Genomic DNA, 14,273 nt, shown 5'->3' on the forward strand with positions numbered 1-14,273 from the left:
CTCTCTCTCTCTCTCTCTCTCTCTCTCTCTCTCTCTCCATCTCCCCCTCCCCTTTTCCCAATCTCCCTCTCTCCCTCTCCCCTCCCCCTTTCCTTCTCTCCCTCTCTCCCTCTCCTTTTCCCAATCTCCCTCTCTTCCTATCCCCTATTCTCTCTCTCTCTCCTTTTCCCAATCCCCCTCTCTTCATATCCCCTATTCTCTCTCTTACCCCCCCTCTCTCCCTCTCCCTCTCTCCCTCTCCCTCTCCTTTTCCCAATCTCCCTCTCTCTCCCTCTCCCCCTCTCCTTTTTCCCAATCTCCCTCTATCTCTCCCTCTCCTCCTCTCCTTTTCCTAATCTCCCTCTCTCTCCCTCTCTCTCTCTCTCCCACTCCTTTTCCCTCTCTCTCTCTCTCTATACCTCCCTCTCCTTTTCCAATCTCCCTCTCTCTCTCCCTCTCTCCCTCTCCTTTTTCCCAATCTCCCTCTCTCTCCCTCTCTCCCTCTCCCCCTCTCCTTTTACCAATCTCCCTCTCTCTCCCTCTTCCTCTCTCCCACTCCTTTTCCACATCTCCCTCTCTTCCTATCCCCTATTCTCTCGTTTATCCCCCCCTCTGTTTGTCTCTCTGTCTCTCTGTCTGTCTATCTCTGTCTACCTCTCTCTCTCTGTCTCTCTATTTGTTTGTTTGTTTGTCTGTCTATTTGTCTATCTCTCAATCTCCCTCTCCCTCCCTCTCTCCCTCTCCTTTTCCCAATCTCCCTCCCTCTCTCCATCCCCCCTCTCTCCTCACTCTCCCCCTCTCCTTTTCCCAATCTCCCTCTCTCTCCCTCTCCCTCCCTCTCTCCCTCTCCCCCTCTCCTTTCCCCAGTCTCACTCTCTCTCCCTCTCCCTCTCCCCCTCTCCTTTTTCTAGTTCTACATAACCTATATGGGTTATGTAGAACTAAGGCCAAAGCTTCTAGTTCTACATAACCTGTACAGGTTATGAGTGTTAAGAAAGCAAGTGCCAAATTTGCTTCCCTAATGTCAATTTGTAGGGGAGAACAAACTAGTGCATACAATTTTTCAACATTTACAGAATATAGCACAAGCATGAGTATACATAAATAAACAACATAAAGATATAACACAGAGAGTTAACGTGGGAAAACCCACTAGCAATAGATAATCGACTTTATCAACAGTATGTTAAAAAACAATACAATAATGTCCAGTCTGTAGAATTCCTTCACTCTGTCATACAATCATTCTAGATTACCATATAACACTCAGATCACACAATAGTTACAGAACACTCAATAGCTATCATAAATTGTAACCTTACATTCAATTCACATTTGGCTTCAAATACCAAACTGGTTGATGGTTCATCTGAACAAATGCACTAACGACTTGAAGTCTAACCGTCTGCCTGCATTAGTTTGCATTCATGGAAAATTAATTATCCCACATCAACAAGGATTCAGGTTGGTTCGTATTCAAATACACCGACAGTCACATCCTAAGTGTCTGAGAGTTAACCTTTTTGGATCTTGGTTCGATCTCACTCTCGCAATTGGTCTCCGCTCCATCGGCCATCGATATAGATTTCAAACAGTAAATCCTATCACCTGATGATACCTGATCATCGAAGGCGACTCCATCGAGTCATCGGTAAAACATGTAAACTGTTACTCCAATCTCTGATAGACAAGAGCAGTCTCATCGACTCATTGGATCAAGCACTGCGAGGTTACTTCGATCTCCGATAACAAAGAACGGTCTCATTGGCTCATCTGATCAAGCACTGCAAGCTTACTCTGATCTCCGATAAGAGAGAGCGGTCTCATCGGCTCATCATATCAAGCCCAAAAATTCTATTATGATGAGCAAAGCACTCTGAGACAGAACAAGATGGACTTATCGGGACTTTGGCATAGCCTTTAACATATTAACCCCATAGCCGATATCAACCTGATCACCTAAGGTGACTTCATCGGGTATTGGCTTAACTCCAGATCGGAACCCCCGATAGATGATGTCAACTCGGACCGCCTAAGATAGCTCCATCAGATCATCGACACAACTCCAATGCAGTCTTCCACTCTACTGTTCCATCGATGTAGGCTAGCCCAATCAACCCGAACATGTCAAGTGAATTAGAGGCACATTTCCAACAAACTCCCACTTGATGAGGAATTCACTAGACTGAATACCATTTCAGATGTTACTGAGAAACATGGGTACAAAGACCTATAGAATTTAAACACCACTTGAACTTGTGCATTCTCATTGGTTTTGTCAAGGCATCTACAACATTTTCCAGAGTGTCTACCTTGTTAAGATAAACTTTTCCATCTTCCACCATGTCATGAACGAAGTGATACTGAACATCAACATGTTTCGACTTGGCATGGAAAGTAGGATTCTTTGCCAAACATATGGCACTCTGACTGTCACTCTAGATTTTAACCTACCCTGCATCAAAACCAATATCTAAACTCAAACGCCTAAGCCAAACTGCTTCTTTACAAGCATGTGTGGCCACCATGTATTCTACCTCTATAGTGGACAAAGCGACTACAACTTGCCGCTTGCTCATCCAACTAATTGCTCCACCATTCAGGACAAAAACATATCCACTAGCGGATCTCCTGCTGTTAATATCCCCTCCCCAATCAGAATCTGTATAACCAAAAATGCTGAGAGTTCTCTTTGAATCCTTCAGATTACCATGATAACACAATGCAAAGTCTTAAGTACCCTTCAGGTATCTGAACACTCTCTTTACAACATCTGAGTGTGGTTTCCCTAGATTTGACATAAACTTGCTAAGTACTCCCACTCGTTGGGCAATGTATGGTCTTGTACATACCATAGCATACATCAGACTACCTATAACACTTGCATAAGGTACACTTTTCATGTCTTCAATCTCTTTTAGAGATTTGGTACTATCCAACACATACAACTTAGTTCCTTGCAAGATGGGAACAACCTGTGCTTTACAGTTAGACATATGAAACCTGCCAAGAACACTAGTTATATATTTTCCATGGCTGAGCCAAAGTTTCCTCTTAGATGTATCTCTTTTTATTTCCATTCCCAGAATGTAATTTGCTGGTCCTAAGTCCTTCATTTCAATTTTCATAGAAAGCTAAGATTTTAAAACTGAGATCATACCTTTTGTGTTTCCTATGAACAACATATCATCTACATACAAAGCTATGATAAGGATCCTATCACCATAAGTTTTGTAATAAACACAATGATTGAATTTTGATCTCACAAATCCTAAGGACAAAACAAATGTATCATACTTTTGATACCACATTCTGGGAGACTGTTTTAAACCATACAAAGACTTCTTGAGTTTGCATACTAGATGTTCTTTACCTTTTTCCACAAAGTGCTCTGGCTGGGACATATAAATTTCTTCTTCAAGATCACCATGAAGAAATGTTGTCTTCACATCCATCTGCTCAATCTCCCAATCATATGCGGCTGCAAGTGACAAGAGAAATCTAATAGATGTTAGCTTAGCTATAGGAGAGAAGATTTCCCCATAGTCAATACCTTCTTTTACGAATACCCCTTTGCAACCAGTCTTGCTTTGTATTTGTCAATGCTGCCATCTAGATCGTACTTCTTTTTAAACAACCATTTACAGCCTACAGGCTTTCTACCTTTAGGAAATGACACCAAATCCCAAGTTCCATTTTTATCCAATGATGACATTTCATCATTCATGGCTTCCAACCAGGAATCTAAATAAGGCATTTCAATTGCTTCTTTGACAGTCCTAGGTTCATCAGTATCTGCAAGTAAATCATAAGCACAATTAACATTCAACATAGAATTACTGTACTTATTAGGTGTATACCTATTAGGTTGCCGCCTCTCTCGAGTAGATCTTCTCAACTTTGGTGTTGGGGCTTTTTGAGGTTCCATAGGAGGCTCATCATCATGTTATTCTTTAGAACTACTTGAACTACTTGAACTCTCCTCATCTTCAATTATCTATGGAGACTCTTCTTTGGTTGGAGGAATTTCAACCTCAAATTCTCCTTTCTTTTCTATATTATGATCTAGTGACATAGGCTTTAGCTCATGAAATATTACACTTCTGCTTTATACAACCTTACCAGTCACTGGATTCCAAAGTTTGTAGCCTTTCACACCAACTCCATAGCTAATGAAGAAACATTTCATCGCTTTGTTATCCAATTTATATCTATTAACATCAGGCACATGAGCATATGCCTCTACACCAAAAATACGAAGGTGCCTTAAAGAAGGTTTCTTACCAGACCATGCTTCCATAGGTGTTTTGTCAACCAATGCTGAAGTAGGAGAATGATTCAACAGGTAACACGCTGTAGCAACTACTTCAGCCTAGAATTTTTGTTCCAGCCTAGCTCCGCTCAACATGCTTTTTGCTTTCTCCATTAGGGACCGATTCAACCTTTCTGCAACTCCATTCTACTATGGAGTGTAAGGTACAGTCTTATGTCTCTTAATTCCATGATCAACACAATACTTGTCAAAATATGCACTACAAAATTCACCACCGTTGTCTATTCTTAAACATTTAATCTTTCTCCTAGTTTGATTTTCAACAAGGTTCTTAAACTCCTTAAACTGACTGAACAATTCTGATTTACTTTTAAGAAAGTACACAAATGCCCTTCTTGAATAATCATCTACAAAAGATACATAGTATCTAGACTTATATAAAGAAGGTACATCCACTGGACTAAACACATCAAAGTGAATATAATCCAGAATATCATAAGACTTATGAGAACTGGAATAAAATTGAACACAGTTATGTTTTCCATATATGCAATGTTCGCAGAAATCAAACTCAAAACTACAATCATCCAGACCTTCAACTAGGTTCTTATTTTTCAAGACTTTTAATCCTTTTTCACCTATGTGGCCTAACCTATTATGCCAGAGCATTGTTTTCTTAGCAGGAAGTTTAGCTTCCAATGAATTAGCATTATGCATCATTACAGTTGTCTTAAATGACTTTTCAGAGGCCATATTACAACATATAGGTTCAACTTTTAACTTATATAAAGTACCAAAATGATCACCCTTTGCTAATACAATGGAACCCCTAGTCATCTTACAACCACCAGAAATAAAAGTAACTTGTACTCCAACATCATTAAGTTTACTTACATAGAGAATATTTCTTGCCAGACCTGGTATATTTAGAACTCCATTGATCCCCTTCACTCTACCATCTAGGAATTGAATTTTAATTTTGCCTTTCCCTACAATCTCTAGTGTAGAATCACTAGTCAAATATACCTTTCCACCAATATATGGTTCATATTTTGAGAACCACTCCTTGTGGGAGGTCATGTGAAAATATGCGCCAGAATCTAGTAACCATGTGTCATTTGAGGTAGGCACTGCCAGGGCTGCTACAAATGCATCTGCATCACTTTGAGAAGATTCAGTGTCAGAATAATTCTTCTTCTTCTTCTTCTCCTCCTTGCAATCCTTTCGGATATGCCCTTTCTGCCCACAGTTCCAACACTTCACCTTTGACTTCTTGCCTAGAGATTTAAATCTCTCTTGAGAGTTGGACTTCTTGACTTTCTTCTTGTATTTGTCCTTCAGTCTACCTCGAATAGAGAGTGCATCTTTTATCATCTTAGAAGACTTCTTTCTCATTTCTTCTGACAAAAGAGTATTTACCACAATATCCATCTTGAACTGGGTCGTAGTACTAACGATAGCCATCACTAAGTGTTCCCAAGAGTTAGATAATGAACACAACAACAACATGCAACGTTCTTCTTCCTGGATGGACACATCAATAGAAGTTAACTATGCAAGAACCGTGTTGAATGTATTTAAGTGGTCTTCCAATGGTGTTCCTGCATCCATCTTCAGAGAGTACAACTTCTTCCTCAAGAAAATTTTATTCACCAAGGATTTTCCTTGATAAATATCTCCCAACTTATTCCAGAGAAGATGTGCAGTCTTCTCCTCATTGACATTTAACAAAACAAAATCAACAAGACATAGCCTAATTAGACCTCTTTCCTTCCGATCAGCTAGATCCCAATCTTCTTGCTTCATGCCTGAAGGCTTAGAAGTTGTAGTCACAATACCCTAGAGATCTCTATCGACCAGCAAGTCTTCCATCTTGAGTTTCCATAGTTCAAAACTAGAACCATTAAACTTATCCATGTCTATGCGCCCTGAGGTGCTCACCATCTCAAACTATAAAACAAGTAGACACTCTGCAAGACTCCCACTGAAAACAAAAGTGAGACAAAAAACCAACCCTACCCAACAAGGATAACAAAACAGGCCAAGATCTGATACCACTTGTTAAGAAAACAAGTGCGGAAATTCGCTTCCCTAATGTCAATTTGCAAGGGAGAACAAACTAGTGTATACAATTTTTCAACATTTATAGAATATGGCACAAGCATGAGCATACACAAATAAACAACATTACATGGGAAAACCCTTTTGGGAGAAAAACCCACCAGCAACAGATAATCGACTTTATTAATAGTATGTCAAAAAATAATACAATAAAGTTCAGTCTACAGACTTTCTTCACTCTGTCATATAATCATTCCAGATTACCATACAACACTCATATCACACAACAATTATAGAACGCTCAATAGTTATCATAAATTGTAACCTTACATTCAGTTTACATTTGGCTTCAAATACCAAACTAGTCGACAGTTCATCTAAGCAACTGCACCAACGACTTGAAGTCTAACCATCTGCTTGCATTGGTTTGCATTCATGGAAAATCAATTATCCCACATGCAACAAGGATTTGGGTTGGTTCGTATTCAAATACACCAACAGTTGCATCCTAAGTATCCGAGAGCTTACCTTTTTGGATCTCGGTTCGATCTTGCTCGCGCAGTCAGTCTTCGCTCCATCGACCATTGGTATAACTTTCAAACAGTAAAGCTGATTGCCGAAGGCGACTCCATCGACTCATCGGTAAAACATGTAAACTCTTACTTTGATCTCCGATAGATAAGAGCAGTCTCATCAGCTCATCAGATCAAGCACTACAAGGTTACTTCAATCTCCGATAACAGAGAGCGGTCTCATCGGCTCATCAGATCAAGCACTGCGAGGTTACTTCGATCTCTGATAACAAAGAGCGATCTCATCGGCTCATCGGATCAAGCCTAAAAATGCTATCTCGATAAGCGAAAAACTCCAAGACAAAACAAGACAGACTTATTGGGACTTTAGCATAGCCTTTAGCATATTAAATCAATAGCCGATATCAACCCGATCGTCTAAGGTGACTTCATCAGGTATTGGCTTAACTCTAGACCGGAACCCCTGATAGCCGATGTCAATTCAGACTGCCTAAGACAACTCCATCGGATCATCGGTACAACTTCGATGCAGTCTCCCACTCTACTGTTCCATCGGTGTAGGCTAGCCCGATCAACTCGAACATGTCAAGTGAATTAGAAGCACATTTCCAACAATGAGAAATTGTGAACGTTGACATAAAAGGTTTCCATAACCTGTACGGGTTATGGGAAAATCTTAATATATTTTAGTCCCAATGGCCTAAAAACTAGCATTGCAAATTGTTTGAAGGCCCCACTGCTTTTGCATATGATTTTCTGGGACAGTAACAGTCAGGTTTTCATATTATTTTGTCACTTTTGCTTTGGAATGATTGATTTGTCTCGTATATTGGATTGTTTTTGAAGTTATTTTATCATTGTTACTTTAGATTATAACAAAATCATGATCATTTGTTATTTTTTTGCTTTGATCATGATTGATTTGTCTTGTATTTTAGTTTTTTTTGAAGTTATTTTATTTTTGTTACTTTAGATTATAACAAAATTATGATCATTTGTTGTTTTTTTGCTATTTGATTATAGATTGTCATCATGCTATTATGTGTAGGACAATGGGAAAGAACAAGAGAGGAACAAATGAATAAAGAGAGGCATCAAAGGAAAGACAAAGGAGCATACGAAGAGATTACAAGAAGGTACATCATCTAATGCACCTAATAAAAGTGATGAACATTCAACAATTGAAATTGATATGATGAATGCACCAAATCAAAATGATCAACATTCACCAATTCAAATACATATGATGAATGCACCTAATGAATGCAATGAACATACACCATTTGAAAATGATTCAGTGAATGCACATGTTAATGAAATTGAAGAAGATATACCATTTGAATTTGATGTGATCAATGCATATAATGCACCTAATGAAAACGAAGAGCATGCACCAATCTTAACACCTCTTAGAATAATTCGTAGAAAACCAAAGTTCCTAATAGATATTGATGAAAATATTGTGAAGCCAATGAATGATAAAATATCCGAAAGAACTTGTAGAACGGTTAGAAGAATTTGGAATAACCATTTTGAAAACTTAAATCAAAGTGGAAGATGCCAATTAGTTGTTGAAATGATTAAAAATCTGAAATTTAGAGAGACAATGAAAATTTTGGGGTTAAGAACATCCGAAAATAATAGTGAAAGAACCATTGTGAGAAATATTTTTGATGTATACCAAGCCATTGGTTTGAAATCACGCACTAAAGATGCTAATGTTACTCATCGTGTCCTCACATCAACCATAATGGGAAAGGAAATGAAAAAATCTCGTTTAATAAGCAAAACAAGCAAGTCATTAAGGATAAGTAGAACCACATTACACTATGCCTTAGAGAGGCGAGAAAAAATCGAGGATCCTAGCAATAATTATCTTTGGGCATTCTCGGGTAGACTCCCACGCAAGGACAAGGTTGTTGTTGATGCACTAAGAATCCTAATTGAGAAATATTGGCATGACAACGCAAGGGTTTCACCCAACCAAAGAGGTGTTGTTAGAAGGCGAATTGGAATTAGTAATCACAAGCCACATCCAAAACACTATTTAGATACCACTCAAACACAATTTTATGAAAGGTTTCTTCAAATCTTTCCTCAGATTAAAATTAGTCAAAGATTTTTTGAGATGACAAAACCATTTTATGTTAGGATTAATCATGCACGCACTACATGTTGTTGTAGGGTCCATGTTGACTTTTCCATGTATTATGATATTTATCGCTATATCTGTTGTACTTTGCACACTAACGATGTTTTGCAGGAATGTGGTCTACAAGCACCTCCTAAGTCACCAAGAGAATTTATTTCAAGTGTACTATATAGACGAGATGATGGGTGCATTTAGTATAAGATGATGTGTTTGAGAGGTTTTTGTCCTACATGTGGCAGTTTGCAACAGTTGCATAGATGCCTACATCTGGATAACACACATGAAATTGGCAAGGAACTAGTTTCTATTGGAAATTATAAGTCAGTCACATATGGTGTTAAATATGGAAAAGAATTAAAGAGGTGTGAGTTAGTGAAAAGGGATATATGCGTAGCTGATTTTATGAAGATGTTTCAAGAGAAACTAGTGTATGAGCACATAGCTCACACACATAGAGCTAGGTGGGTAGATGAGTAATTCAAGTTGTGTAAGGACACTTTACCCCTCGACACTATTGTCTCTGTCATTGATATTGCTGAGAATTATACACTAAAGTTGCAAAATGAAGTACAATCTATGTATTACCACTCTACACAAGTTACAATTTTTGTACACATAGCATTCATGCATGCACATGATAGCACCGAGGATGACAGAAAGGTTATAAGAGAATATCACTTCTATATCAATGATGATCGTACTCATTCCTCAGAGTTTGTGCAAGGATGCTTTACAGTCTTCTATGATAGTTTAAGGGAAAGAGATATAAGATACAAACAACACTTAATATTGTCAGACAATTGCACCACACAATTCAAGATTGTAAGGATGTTCTACTGGTTGAATATGATGCATGTGACAAGTGGTGTGCAACATTTTTGGAGTTTCATTGAGGCAGGGCATGGAAAGGGAGAGGATGATGGTGCGGGAGCATGTGTGAAAAGAGCTCTTACCAGAGAGGAATTGATGTACGAAGGTGGTGCAATGTTAATAGATGCAAAAACAATTGTGCAATGGTGTAACTCTATGATGGGACCGAGTAATGTAGGTAAGTCTCTGGTTTCTAGATATTTTTGGTTAATAAGTGAATCTAACATTGAAAACTATCTAGATTGTTGTACACTTACTGGATCAAGTGACATGCATTCATTTAGAAGTTCAAATGCAACATCACTAGTTATTTATACTAGACAGATTGCATGCTTTTTCTCTTCATGTACACATTTTTTGTGGGATGAATGTGAATCAAAAGAGTGGGTTGACCAATGGTCTTGTAGACCTTTGAAAACCCTAGATACATATCAACTTCCTAGAGCACTAGAAATGAACCAGATTAAAGCATCAGTGGATTTTGACCATGTATCAAACATAGTTGAACCAGGTAAAGGGTTGCAATTTGCTACAATTTTAAGCTTAATTTATTAGTATTAAATTATGCTGATTTTGGTATTAACTTATATCCTTCTATTAAATGTAGGTCATGTATATGCAGTTATTGCAGATGAGAACAACAAAGAAGGAACATACTAATTTTTGTGTCATTGTATTGAGGCCAAAAAGAAATTGACTTCTACAGTGGTTGATGGAGAGGGTATTGAGTACCCAATAGGATCCATTGTTTTGATAGGGACATGGCTTAGAAGGTACCATTGTTGTGTTGAGTTGTATTGAGACCTCTTAAACTTATTTATTTAGTAGTCATTGTATTGATTTTGACATTAACTTATCCTTCTATAAAATGCAGGTACCCTATCAAAAATTCTAATGCTTGGTTGTTTGAGGACTTTGAGACACATGGACATATTCTTCATTACTCAAACCTTCTTGTTGCAACAAATATTCATTTGATTAAATATCGTGGTAGACCTCTTAACAAGGATTTGTGGAAAGTTTGTGAATCAGACCATGAGGCAATACTTGAGACACTAAGGGTTAGAACTGATCCAGAAGGTTCACTTGATTGATTTTGGGCCATCTAGAAGAATAATTCTACAATATGGTAGAATAATTTTGACAATTTTGTATATATCTTTTGCGAAACGTTGTAACTTCGCTTTTTTGGATGTGCTATACATGCATATGAGCTGTAATATGCATATGAGTTGTAATGTGCATATGTAGATGCCAAATTTTGTATTTAAAAACATCAATGAGTTGTAATGTGCATATCTAGATGCTAAATTTTGTATAAAAAAACAACAATGAGTTGTAATGTGCATATCTAGATGCTAATTTTTGTATTAAAAAATAACAAGGAGTTGTAATTTGCATATTTAGATCCAAAATTTTGTAAATATAAATAGTAATGAGCTTGATCGTTTATATAAGATGCCAAATTTTATATATGAAAGTGTCCATGGGGCTGAGTTGCAAATTTTGAGAGCCCAAATTTGTACCATTTGATTATAAATACATTTGTAATAAACTTGTACCATTTGATTATAAATTTGTACTATTTGATTATAAATAACTGAGTTTGATTCTGACATATGTTAAATAACTTGCAAATGGGTATTTGAATATGCAATTGTTTTTCCAAGTGTTTTGGGGAAGTTTTGAGTTATTGCTGAATTAGCCAATTTGAAGGGCTTGTAGGAATAGTCCGAAATTGAGAGAGGCCTTTTTAGGCAGCGACAAAATGACCCCATAGGTTCAAATGGATTCTCCATAAGTGCCATGGTATCTAAGTTACGCTACGTCAAAGTTTGACCATTTTTTCCACTTTGAGCGCTCAAGGGAAAATGTCGCTACGAGGTGGCTCGTAATGATCAGATGTCTTGGGGAGAAAGACAAGGGAAAAACTAACATAAAACCAGCCACCTGATTGCACTTGTGTTGACAGTTCATTCCCACGACAAGCAAAACAAAAGATGCACCATTTTGCCACCTCTCACTAATAGTTTTTGATGGTTTTTGATGCGACAGAAAAAATGTCACCACAAGAAAACGGAATCGAGTTACCTAAAACCAAGAGAGGATTTTGTAGGTAGTGACAACACAACCCCATAGGTTCAAAAGGATCATCCATAAGTGCCATGGTCTCCGATTTATATGACGTCAAAGTTTGACTATTTTTTCCACTTTGAGAGCTCAAGGGAAAACGTCACTATGAGGTGGCTAGTAACGATTAGACATCTTGGGGAGAGAGACAAGGGAAAACCAAACCACCCAGATGTTCTCACACTGATGGTTCATTCCCACGACAAGCAAAATGAAAGATGCACTATTTTGCCACCTCTCACTGACGGTTTTTGATGTGACAGAAAAATATCACCAAAAGAAAATAGAATTGAGGTGCCCGAAACTGAGAGAGGATTTTTTAGGTAGAGACAACATGAACCCATAGGTTCAAATAGATCATCCATAAGTTCCATGGTCTCTGAGTTACGCGACGTCAAAATTTGACTATTTTTTCCACTTTGAGCGCTCAAGGGAAAACATCGCTAGGAGGTGGCTCGTAATGATCAGACATCTTGGGGAGAAAGACAAGGGCACACCTAGCATAAAACCAGCCACCCAAATGCACTTGTGTTGACGGTTCGTTCCCATGACAAGAAGAACGAAAGATGCACTATTTTGCCACCTCTCACTGACGGTTTTTGATGCGACAGAAAAAATCTCACCACAAGAAAATGGAATCGAGTTGCCTGAAACCGATAGAGAATTTTTTAGGCAAAGAAAACACTACCCCATAGGTTCAAATGGATCATCCATAAGTTCCACGGTCTCCGAGTTATGCGATGTCAAAGTTTGACCATTTTTTCCACTTTGAGCACTCAAGGGAAAACGTTGCTACGAGGTGGCTCGTAATGATCAGATGTCTTAGGGATAAAGAAAGGGAACACCTAGCATAAACCCAACCACCTAAACATTCTTGCACTGATAGTTCATTCCCATGACAAGCAAAATGAAAGATGCACTATTTTGCCACTTCTCATTGATAGTTTTTGACAGTTTTTGATGCGATAGAAAAAATCTCACCACAAGAAAATGGAATCAAGTTGTTTGAAACTGAGAGAGGATTTTTTAGGCAACATCAACACGAACCCATTGGTTCACATAGATCATCCATAAGTGCTTAAACTCTTCTTTTATAGGCAATTTGGATGAATAGGTGTGTCTCTTATCCTAAGGCCGACTTGTTATGGAATAAAATTTAAATGAAAACCTTACCTAAGCCAACTCATCCTTAGATAAATTTCAAATCTACTTTGTGCACTGAAATATTGTCTTAATTGGTTCTTGAAATGATGAACTTCACTCCATAAGCATGAGTTTATGAAATAATAACTTCACTCTAATCTCTTCATGCATGAAAGACTCAAAGCAAATTCACTCAATCAAAATACACAATATCAACATTACTGGTATCAGTACTTGGGCATAGACAATATGAGCAATAGATAGTTTTAAAGTATACACCATATGAGTTACAAGTAATGAACAAATTGGATCACATTTCAAGACATATACACAATGAACAAATTTGATCAAATTTTAATAGAAAATAACTAAGTTTCAGGAATATCATGTTTCATATATATCAATGAACAAATTGGATCGAATATCAAGTTTCATATATATCAAAATGAAAAATAATCATGTACATATCAAAAAATGGCATAGATACCAAATCAATAATAGTTACAAAAATGTGGCATGTGCCATGTTTGTCAAAGTCAATATATACATATACAAATGTTGAATATATAAAAAAATTGGTCCTTCAATGACCACAACTATAACTATATGTCTCTATCGGTATCTATGACTGTGGTGGATCATCAAAATTGAGCCTCTTCGAAGACGTACGTGGCTCTATAGGTGGCTACACAAGGACAATTCAAATGTCGAATCAGATATATTTTCTCAATATAACATCAAAATAACTAAATACTAAACTCTAAATTGTTTAAAGTTGAAATGTTGATTACCTCATCTCTGTCTTCTGCAATTGGGTGAGGTTGAGGATCCGTGGGATGTTTTGAAGGAGGCTGTAACTGGTAAAACAACATTAATACATGTTAATAACATATATGCCAAATAACACATAATAAGTAAAAATTAATAGACTAAAAAACTAAAGCATACCGGTGCCTCAGATGGATGTGTTGTGGTCGTAGGAGGCAAAGTCACAGATGAATCAGTTACGACCATTTCCTATATCCATGGTAAGTGATAAAAAAGGAGTTAACTAGACAGTTTCAACTCTGTTGTGCACTTAGTGAAAAGGAGTTGATCTAAGACATACATACCTTTTCCCTTCGTCGTGTTG

The sequence above is a fragment of the Cryptomeria japonica genome, chromosome 7 (genome assembly GCF_030272615.1).
Source record: "Cryptomeria japonica chromosome 7, Sugi_1.0, whole genome shotgun sequence".
NCBI classification, from domain to species: Eukaryota; Viridiplantae; Streptophyta; class Pinopsida; order Cupressales; family Cupressaceae; genus Cryptomeria; species Cryptomeria japonica.